This window comes from Scyliorhinus torazame, chromosome 3 (assembly GCF_047496885.1).
Source record: "Scyliorhinus torazame isolate Kashiwa2021f chromosome 3, sScyTor2.1, whole genome shotgun sequence".
NCBI lineage: Eukaryota > Metazoa > Chordata > Chondrichthyes > Carcharhiniformes > Scyliorhinidae > Scyliorhinus > Scyliorhinus torazame.
The window spans coordinates 41,285,199-41,295,431 of record NC_092709.1 but is presented as its reverse complement, the minus strand read 5'-3'; the positions used below and the strand labels follow the sequence as shown (position 1 = coordinate 41,295,431).

Here is a 10,233-nt window from a genome sequence, read left to right as displayed (position 1 = left end):
TGACCACGGCAGTGCTGTGCCTGGAGGGTTTGTAAAGCTGTCAGCCAATCAGATTGGTTGACAGCTGTCCAAGTTGGGCCTTCCTTCCAACAGCAGATGGAAGTCCTGCCCACCGCCAATCAATGATCTATTGAGCATGAAATGGCAATGGGCTTCTGAGAAGCGGAGATGCGCATTTTGAGCTGGCTCTCAGGATGGCCATCTTAAAAATCCTACTCAAGAGGTCATATGGGTATGAGAAGCCATTGGCTAGGATTTTACAGCCCCATCCACTTAATGGGATATAACGGTCCGGCCGAAGTAAATGAGAATTAAAATAACCTGCCACATTCGCTGGGGGAGACAGACCATGGCGGGGCTGTAAAATCCTAACCCTTGTGTGCAGGAAAATCGCTCCAAACATCCCCCTTTTCGTAAAAAGAAAAACAAATTGCTTGCCCTATCATTTGCAAGTCACTCAACATACGTAGTCCATAAAAATAGTTCTCATGCATAAACAAAAAAACTGCACTTTCTAATTGGTTCCAATTTTACCTCTCCCTACGCAAACTTTGCAACATTGAAACATTGAGGTCTTCTAATGGGACTTGTGCCGGTTGTTATTTGCTATTGGCCTAGTATCTGCTGCTTCTTGGGGTGAGACAGCTTCTTTGATGAGACATTGATCCTAATTCAGCGACTGAGCTGCACTCGGTGTAGACCCAGGAACAATGGGTGAATCACACGAGAGCCGCAAATTGGGTGCACTGGGCTGATTGCGAGTCACATAACTCGCTCCACCTGGCGCGATCTGGATCTTGTCCTTGCCGAGCATGATCCACCGGTGCCAGGAGTCAACAGCCTCGCCTGCGAGACTTTGCCAGGAAAGCCATTTAGCATTGGTTTCCACAAATGTGGACCGGGGTAATGGTACCTCGGGGAGCCTCACAGGCCATTAGAGACGCCCAGGTGGTTGGAAACAGAACAGGGTGGTATCCTGGCACTTCGCCTTGCACCTGGGCATCTTGGCATTGCCAGCCTGGCACCCTGGAAGTGCCACCTGGCCATCCTGGAAGTGCCACCCTAGTACTGCCAGGGTGACCGGCGACATGTCCTGGGTGTCAGGGCACTGCCATGGTGTCAAGCCGACCCCCAGGGGGCTGGAGGTGGGGGCGGCCTTGCTAATTGGAGGGTTGGGTTCCAAAGGCCTAGAGAAAGGTGGAGGGTGAAGGGTGGATCCAGTAAGGGGGGTTGGCCTGAAAGGGGAATGTGTAGAGATCAGGGCTGCCAGTCAAAATGCACCCCAATCTGCAAGGAGCCAGTCCTAGCAGGAAATCAATTAAAGTGTGGCATCGGCGGGGAGAAACTCCCTGAGGCCCCAAAACAACTGACAAAGTGGGGTGAATCTTGCCACATGAACCGCCAAGAAACACCCTGCCAAACATGCCCAAAAGTGGACTTTAACGTTTGTTCGCTGAATTGTGTCTATTGTTTTTCTGAGGGGTGTAGTTGCTATAATGCATGTTGCTGCTGTGGTAATTGTTCTTTCTGATGCATTGCATTTATTGTGCAACAGTTGACCACTGGGACTGATGACCATTCAATTTTGTTTCAGATGATGGAATCAATCCTTCTTCATCAGCTCTCTGCTGAGAAGAAGCAGCTTCTCCATTTGCATATATATGTCCACGATTACAACAATACATCACTTTCACCGTGGACATTTGAGGTAACAACTTCACGTCACAGGTCCAAAGTTGACACATGGACTGAATTTTGTTGACTACACTCTAACCGGCTCTCCAACTCAGTTCTGGCAATTATTTGGCAGCGTTGTCAAAGTGGAATTTGGATTTCTGCCATTTCACTCTGTTTTTGTCACACACTCCTGTTACAGCTTCTGGCTTCAGTAGTTTACTTTAGCTGTTGGAATAATAGTCTGGGTGTGGTATGACATTAGTTGCTGGACTGGACTACTTTCCTTGTCATAAGTAGGTGCGTTTCTCCACTCTAAGACTGCGTTATACACAGCTGTGCTGGATCGAATCATTTTTTTGATGATCTCATTGGCAATCATCAACACTGCCTCATTTGACTGGGGATAGTGCGGAGACAATGTGTATGCAGAATTTCCCAGTCATTCATGAAGTGTTTGAATTTTCCCCTAGTGGACTGAGGGTCATTGTTGCTTATCACAATGTCAGGAATTCCATGACAACTGGGGCGGCACGGTAGCACAGTGGTTAGCTTAGTTGCTTCACAGTTCCAGGATCCCAGGTTCAATTCCCCGCTGGGTCACTGTCTGTGCGGAGTCTGCACGTTCTCCCCGTGTCTGCGTGGGTTTTGTCCGGGTGCTTCGGTTTCCTCCCACAGTCCAAAGAACGTGCGGGTTAGCTGGATTGGCCATGCTAAATTGGCCTTAGTGTCCAAAAAGGTTAGGTGGGGTTACTGTGTTGCGAAGACACGGTGGAGGTGTGGGCTTAGGTAAGCTGCTCTTTCCAAGGGCCGGTGCAGACGATGGGCCAAATGGCCTCCTTCTGCACTGTAAATTCTTGATTCTGTGACTGACGCGTGCTTTCAGGTGATCTATGGTCTCACTGGTATTCGTTGATGTCTACCAGTGACATCCTTTTGTCTGGAGTTGCTCTGGAGCACATAGAAATGGTTTGAGGAAAATGCTTTGAAGTGGCTTGTGGTCAGACTCTACCATCACTTTCTCTTTCCCAAACAGGTACTGATTTAAATGCTCACAAGCAAAGAAAAGAAACAGGACAAATCCAACCCGGCCAATTACCGCCCATCAGTTTACTCTCGATCATCATTAAAGTGATGGAAGGGGTCATCAGCAGTGCTATCAAGTGGCACTTACTCAGCAATAACCTGCTCATGCACAGTCAGTTTGGGTTTTGCCAGGGCCACTCAGTTCCTGACATCATTACAGCCTTGGTTCAAACATGGACAAAAGAACTGAATGCCAGAGATGAGGTCAGAGTGGCTGTCCTGGACATCAAGGCAACATTTGAATTAGCATAGCATCAAGGAGCCTGATCAAAACTGGAGTCAATGGGAATCAGGGGAACACTCTCCATTGGTTGGAGACATACCTGGCACAAAGGAAGATAGTTGTGGTGGGTGAAGGTCAGTCATCTCAGCTCCAGGACATCATTGCAGGAGTTTCTCAGGGTAGTGTCTGAGGCCCAACCATCTTCAGCTACTTCATCAATGATCTTCCTTCCATCACATATTCAGAAGTGGGGATGTTCAATCATGACTGTACATTAATCAGTACCATATCCAGACGTGGGCTAACAAGTGACAAGTAACATTCATGCCACACAAGTGCCATGAAATGACCATCTCCAACAAGAGAAGATCTAACCACAGCACCTTGACATTCAATTACATTACCATCACTGAATCCCCTTCTATCAACACTCTGGGAGTTACCAGTTATCAGAAACTGTACTGGACTAGCCATATAAACACTGTGGCTACAAGAGCAGGTGGCGAGTAACTCATCTCCTGACTCCCCAAAGCTTGGCCACCATCTACAAGGCACAAGTTCTGAATGTGATGGAATACTGTCCACTTGCCTAGATGAACGCAGCTCCAACAACACTCAAGACCATCCAGGACAAAGCAACCTGTTTGATTGGCACCCCTTTCACAAACATTCACTCTCTCCATCACCAACATGTACCACCTACAAAATGCACTACAGAAACCCATCCAGGCTCCTTAGGCAGTCCCTTCCGAACCCAAAACCACTGCCATCTATAAGGACAAGGGCTACAGACACATGGGAATACTACCACTGGAAATTCCCCTCCAAGTCACTCACCATGCCTGACTTGGAAATATATTGCCATTTCTTCACTGTCGCTGGGACAACATCCTGGAACGCCCTCCTAACAGCACCATGGATGTACCTACACCACAGGAACTGCAGCAATTCCAGAAGGCAGTTCATCACCTCCTTCTCAAGGGCAATTGAGGGTGGGCAATAAATGCTGCCCAGCCAACGACACTGACATATCTCAAATGATTTTTTTGAAAAATGAGTAGACTCAGAGTTTCTGCACATGTCAATAGTTTTCTTGAGAGGAATTTTCTCCGCTCTCAGAAGATGCACTCAGGATCTCTTCTTCCTTGGACAATTCTATCTCTGATGAGGTCATCCTTCAGTTGCCCAACTCACAAGATTCAGCCAGATGTCACAGTGTAGCTACCTACTGATCAATATTCACCCTCTCTTCCTAAGTGCTCATGTTAACATAGCGTTCATAAATAACATTAGTAGAGGGTTGTAAGTGAGTCTTCAAGGACTCAAAAAATTCCAAAGTCCATCTTTTACATAAGAACATAAGAAGTAGTAGCAGGAGCAGGCCATTTGGCCTCTCGAGCCCACCACCTCCCCCATAGCCTTTGCCTCCCTTGTCAACCAAAAACCTTGTCCAACTCAACCTTGAATTTATTCAATATCCCAGCTTCCACTGCCCATTAGGGAAGAAAAATCCCAAAACTAACAACCCTCTGACAGGAGGGTGCAATACAGTCTGTATCACTCTTTCCCCAGCACTGATAACAGAGTTGCTATTCTTATTTGACCAGGTTTCCTGTTCAACTCTGTGGCAACCTTATAATTCTGCCATTGAGACTGGAAGAATTTATAATTTATTGCATGGGCGGCACGGCAGCACAGTGGTTAGCACTGTTGCTTCAAAGCACCAGGGTCCCAGGTTCGATTCCCAGCTTGGGTCACTGTCTGTGCGAAGTCTGCACGTTTTCTCTGTGTCTGCGTGGGTTTCCTCCGGGTGCTCCGGTTTCCTCCCGCAAGTCCCGAAAGGCGTGTTGTTAGGTATTTTGGACATTCTGATTTCTCCCTCTGTGTACCCGAACAGGCGCCGGAATGTGTCAACTCGGGGCTTTTCACAGTAGCTTCATTGCAGTGTTAATGCAAGCCTACTTGTGATAATAAAGGTTAATATTATTATAGCGGCTGGTTCTGGAATATTTGAAACCATGTTGACTCGCCCAGCAGTCGATACCCTGTTCAAAGTTGCAAACTGAATGTTTAAATTATTTTGGGCTCTTTTTCGCAACAGCTGGCTCTCTTACAGCTTTAAAAATCCACTCAACCCCACCTATATGCTTCTGACAATGTGGACACAATCTTCTGCTCTCACTGGTGGAAAGCCTCAAGGTTGGAAGTGTTGCTAACTTTTGCCTTAGTTTAATTGCTCTGTTTTATCACCTTTGCTCTTGAGTCACCAGGTATCTTTCTGATACCGCCACGAGGTTCAAGTCCGAGTAATGATCAATAATGCAATACACCGATTAGTAAGATTTAAATCAAAGCACATTTATTATACACAGTAATCACTACTCATGCATAAATTCTACGACTAAGCTACTTCTATGACTAACAGGCCAATACTTAACTCGGAACTGGCCCACCAGGTCAGGGAAACGAATGGCCTTTCGTTCAGGTTCTGAGCCTGCGGGATTCAAAGTTGGTACAGATTGGTAGCTAGGAGCGCCTATCTCGTAGCGAGCGTTGAAGTAAGACTTACTCTATTTCAGCGGTGGCTGGACCAGTCACTGTCAAGGGTTGGTTTGCGTTGCTGAGTGACCCGGTCAAGAAGAACGATTTGAACTTGGACTCTATTCTTATAGTCCCCAGGGGCTTCCCGCCTTTCGGGCGGACCCTGTACCTGGTTCAAGTGATTGTACTTTGTCCCAATCACTTGGTTCGATTTTCTCCAAAGCAGGAGCGATTCCTTGATCGATGGGTGGTCTTGAGGTGGTCGTTCACCTCCCTTTGTGTAGGCTTCTGCTGGCGCCGACGAGTCTGGGTTGGCTTTATGTATCTAAATGTTGCTCATTGTTCCAGGGGATTGCTCATTACTATGCAGATGGCTGGTGTTTTGTTATGCTGATGGTTGCCGGTATCGATCTTGTCTGGTCTTTCCAGAGGTAAATACACACTCAACCCGCAGCTGCTTGTTTGTGTCCTGTTGGCTGACTTTCCCATCAGCCTTTGCCATTTGCCATTTTAAATCGGGAGTTAGCCATTCTAAATCGGGAGTTAGCCATTTTACCTGGCTACATACCCTCCTTGTGATCCTAACGCGAAGCGTGAAGGATCACATAACTATGTTGCTTTCCATTTCCTGACCTGGGGGGGGGGGAACACCTCCTTCATGGCCTCTGCACTGACCATAGCTATGCAAAAAAATTTTAACTAACAATTCTAAGGGCGCTATGTCAAACAGGGACATGCATTACAAAATAATAAACTGGGAACCTCTAACTATTCTCAATACACTACACTCACTTAAATATTTCATTATCCTACCTTCCTCAATCATACAACAAAATCATAGCATTTCATACACAGTCTTTCCTGGCTTGGCAGTCAAGCTCAGGATCATACAATCTGCTCATGAAAAGTTCTTTACATTTCTTTATTTACAATAAACGCAAGTGAATATTTACATAATACTCACTTTATTATAGATCGCGGGGGTCTGGTCGTATCCAAACATATACTGATCCTATATACCGGGGTTCGAGCGCGGTAGGCTCTCCTTCTCCATTTCCGTAGACGCATAGTCTGCACAATGCAGCAGAGTATCGCTAATGCTAATAATGTTTTGATTACATAGGACAGGGAGTACCAGGTTATAAACCTGGCACACCAAGATGCTGTAGTGTCGCTGGTGACTGGGCTCTGGGTACTGCGGGGAAGTGAAACATTAACGGCTGAGGGCTTGAACTCATGGGGTTCACGTTCACGCGCAATCAAATGTCCAAATATATGAGGGTGATCCATATGAAGGCAGTCCTCATGGCTCTTCTCTTTCCTTTTCTTTCTTCTCTTCTCCGGTCCTGGAACTTCTGGAGTTCTGTGAAAACAAGCATAGTGCCTGTAACTATCTTTGTTTAATATCTCGTACGATCGTGTGTCTTTCCTGTAGTGCCAATTACTCCCTTTATAATTGGTCACTATGTGTGACTCACGCATTTTTTTTTCAAAAATCGAATTTTCGGACAAGACACACTTCCCAATAATGAACCAGTGCAAGCCGTCTTGCAGACTGTGCAATTTACCATCCAAATGTTTCAGGATGTAAATAGCATGTGGTTGGCAACCTAAAGGTTACCTAAACAAAACAAAACTTTTTGAACTGAAAGTGCCAAAATGAGGTGCGTATGGGCCGCGACGGGTAAGAGTTGGCTGGAGTCCCCAGGTAGGACGGCTACCAATGCCGTGTCTCTCCTACCCGAGCGTAGTTGACCAGAGGGAGGTTCCCAGGCAGGGCGGGTCCCAAGCCGTTTCTCCACTACCTGAGCAACCGACAAGAACGGGCAAAAAATGTAGTCATCGTGGTGGGGCTGCTGTAGTGGTTCTATCCTTCGAACCAGAAGGGCAGTTACGAACGGGCGTCTGGTTCTTTAACCAGTCTCTGCAGACAAGCTCTCTGAGGTTTCAGCCGAACTGGTGTCTGGCAAGGTGCGTTTTGTAGGCAAGTCCTCAGAGGTTTCGGCCGACTAGGCGTGGGGCAGTGAGAAAAAATTCTCCTGTCGGACATACAACATTTAACAAACTTACAAACAACATAAAACATTCTGCAGATTCCATCAGAAAGGACAACACTTCTCCCAAGCGGTTCCTTTTAAAACATCATCTGGATACCTCAGTTCTCGGTTGCGAACAGGGTCGCAAAGGGGTTCTCGGTTTGGGAGTCAGACCCAAGGTCGTCATCTTCTCCCGGGTGCCACACTCTTGAGTGTATCAGGGCTGAAAGGGCTGCATGGTGTGAGGTGGGGTCGCTCTCGTCGTTGCGGACGAGTCTGAACAAGTTATCTCGGTGCCAATAGTGGGTGTCTAGCTGTGTGGGGACAAAATCGTGGTCATCAGTGTGGTTCGGTGGTCGGTGGTGGGGTTTGTTCAGGAAAGTGATCATGACGGGATCACTTGGATCATAGTCGGAGTCGCTGGGTGTGGGTCCTGTTGCATGGGGATAGTAGGGAGGCGTGCTGTGGCTATCGTCTGAGTCAGAGTCGCTGTCTCTGCTGCTGCAGTCTGTGGGCGTTCCGGGGCGGAGTGTATATTTTGGGGGTGGAGTTGAGGTCGAGTCCGTGGCTGGGCTGGACGTGGTGGGGGTTGGTAGGGTTACGGTGGCTGTGGGCGGGGTGTGGTGTGCTGCGTCGAGCATGACGTGGTATGCGTGGTTCAACTGTGTTCCATATGCCTTCAGCTGGTTTATATGAAACCATGCATTCTTACCATTGGGGTACTTTATTTTATAAATGGAAGGGCTTACTTTGTCCGCAATGGAATACGGACCCGAGTATTTTGGTGACAGGAATGTGCTGGGGTTATATACAGAGAGCATCACTTGCTGTCCGATACTGTACTCAGTCGCATGCACTGTCTTGTCGAAACAAGCCTTGCTCGGTTTCTTTCTGGTGCCCAATTTTACTGCGGCTGCTAGCTGAGCCGTTTTACCATCTTCCACTAATTGTTGTACTGCTTTCTCGTGTGTGAGGGCCGTCACTTCGGGGCTGGTCAAGTCCAAACCTAAGAAATATTCTGTGCCTTTCATGGGGTGTCCGGTCATGAGGGTGTGTGGGGTGTAACCTGTGGAGGTAGAAATTGTGTTACATATAAACATCAGTGCAAAAGGGAGGACTGAGTCCCAAGTGGTGTTGTTCTGCTGGACCATTTTTCTGAGGGTGGATTTTAGGGTCCGATTCATGCGCTCCACGACACCACTCGACTGTGGGTGGTATGCTATGTGGAATTTTTGGGTGATGCCAAATATCGTGAGGATATTCTGCATGACACGTCCTGTAAAATGGGAACCTTGGTCTGATTCAATGCTGCGGGGGAGCATGTGTGGGTCAAAATCTTGGCTGTGGATTTTGCAGTGTTTGTGCGGGCTGGGAATGCTTCCACCCATTTTGTAAATGTGTCAATTACCCCAAGTACATATTTATAGCCATTCCTGCAAGGGGGCAATGGTCCTGTAAAATCGATCTGGAGGTTAGTCCAGGGGCCATTAACGCGGGCCATTAAGGTGTGGCTGAGTTGAACCTTTTTGGCATATCTGTCCGGATTATTCTGGGCACAGATAAGACAATTTTCTATGTAATGGTTTACATCATCATTTAAATTCGGCCACCAACAAAGCTGCTTGAGATGGGCTGTAGTGGGATCGATTCCCTGATGTCCATGACCGTCATGGAACAAACAAATCAGTTGATTCCTGTCCTGTTCAGGAACCACATAAAGGGTGTCTTTTAACACCACACCGTCATGTGTGGTCAGTGCATTTCTAAATCTCTCATAGAGAGCTGGATATTTCCCTTTTACAATCTCCCTGAGATTGGTGTCCTTCTTCTGGGCCTTCACTAGATCCTCGATCTTTGTCTGTGAGACCTGAACTGCACTCACTAGTGCGCTTTTGCGGGGTGTCCAACAGTATCCATGCCTGGAACCTGCTTTAGCCAGTGCGTCGGCTTTCACATTTCCAGGGGGGGGGAGGAACGATGGTGACTGCGGACTTTGATTATCCCGTAAGTCCTGTTCTGGGCTCTTTCTATAATATGACGGAGTAATGGGGCTGAGGGGAGGGGTTTTCCGTCTGCGGAAACAAATCCTCTTGCTTTCCACAGGGGCAGAAATTCCGTGAGGCTGTTGCAGACATAGAGGCTGTCCAAATATATGTCTGCTGGGCTGGGGAAGGTATCTGGGTGCTCAACTATATATGCGACGGCCGCGAGCTCTGCTGCCTGCGCGCCTAAGTGTCCGGGTAGTTTTAACGATATTTCCTCGAGGGCGTGTCCCTGCGCGTCCTCGACATAGATACCGCAACCTGTTATGTGCTTCCCATCCAAGACTGTGGAAGATCCATCCACATAGATCTTTATGGGCTCACACGTGTCCATGTGCTGGGGGCTCTGAGTTGAACTATCTCTCTTTCTGGGGGGTGTTTTAGCAATAAAGGGGACTGTGTTGTGGTGTGGAGAGATAATCTCACATTCATGGGGGGTTCCGGGGTACTGTAAATTGTCGGCTAAATAGGTGTGTGTCCTTGTCCTTTTAACAGTGATGTCCCATCCCTGCAAGAGAAGGGTCCATCTAGCTGCTCTTATTTGACTGACGGTACCGTTCTTGAGTCGTCCGTCCAGTGGCTACAGAAGGGCATGTAATTAGGTGGGATGCTAGCGTAGGTGCTTCCCGCT

General features: G+C 47.6%; 1 long non-coding RNA gene across 1 annotated transcript in view; it reads right to left on the bottom strand.

The window, feature by feature from the left end:
* Positions 1–6,549: 6,549 nt before the first annotated feature.
* LOC140409485 (uncharacterized) overlaps positions 6,550–10,233 on the bottom strand; it is a 36,425-nt gene continuing 32,741 nt past the window's right edge. Inside the window, exon 3 of the long non-coding RNA XR_011940352.1 lies at positions 6,550–6,887. This is a non-coding gene — a long non-coding RNA (uncharacterized lncRNA). The remainder of the gene's footprint in view (positions 6,888–10,233) is intronic.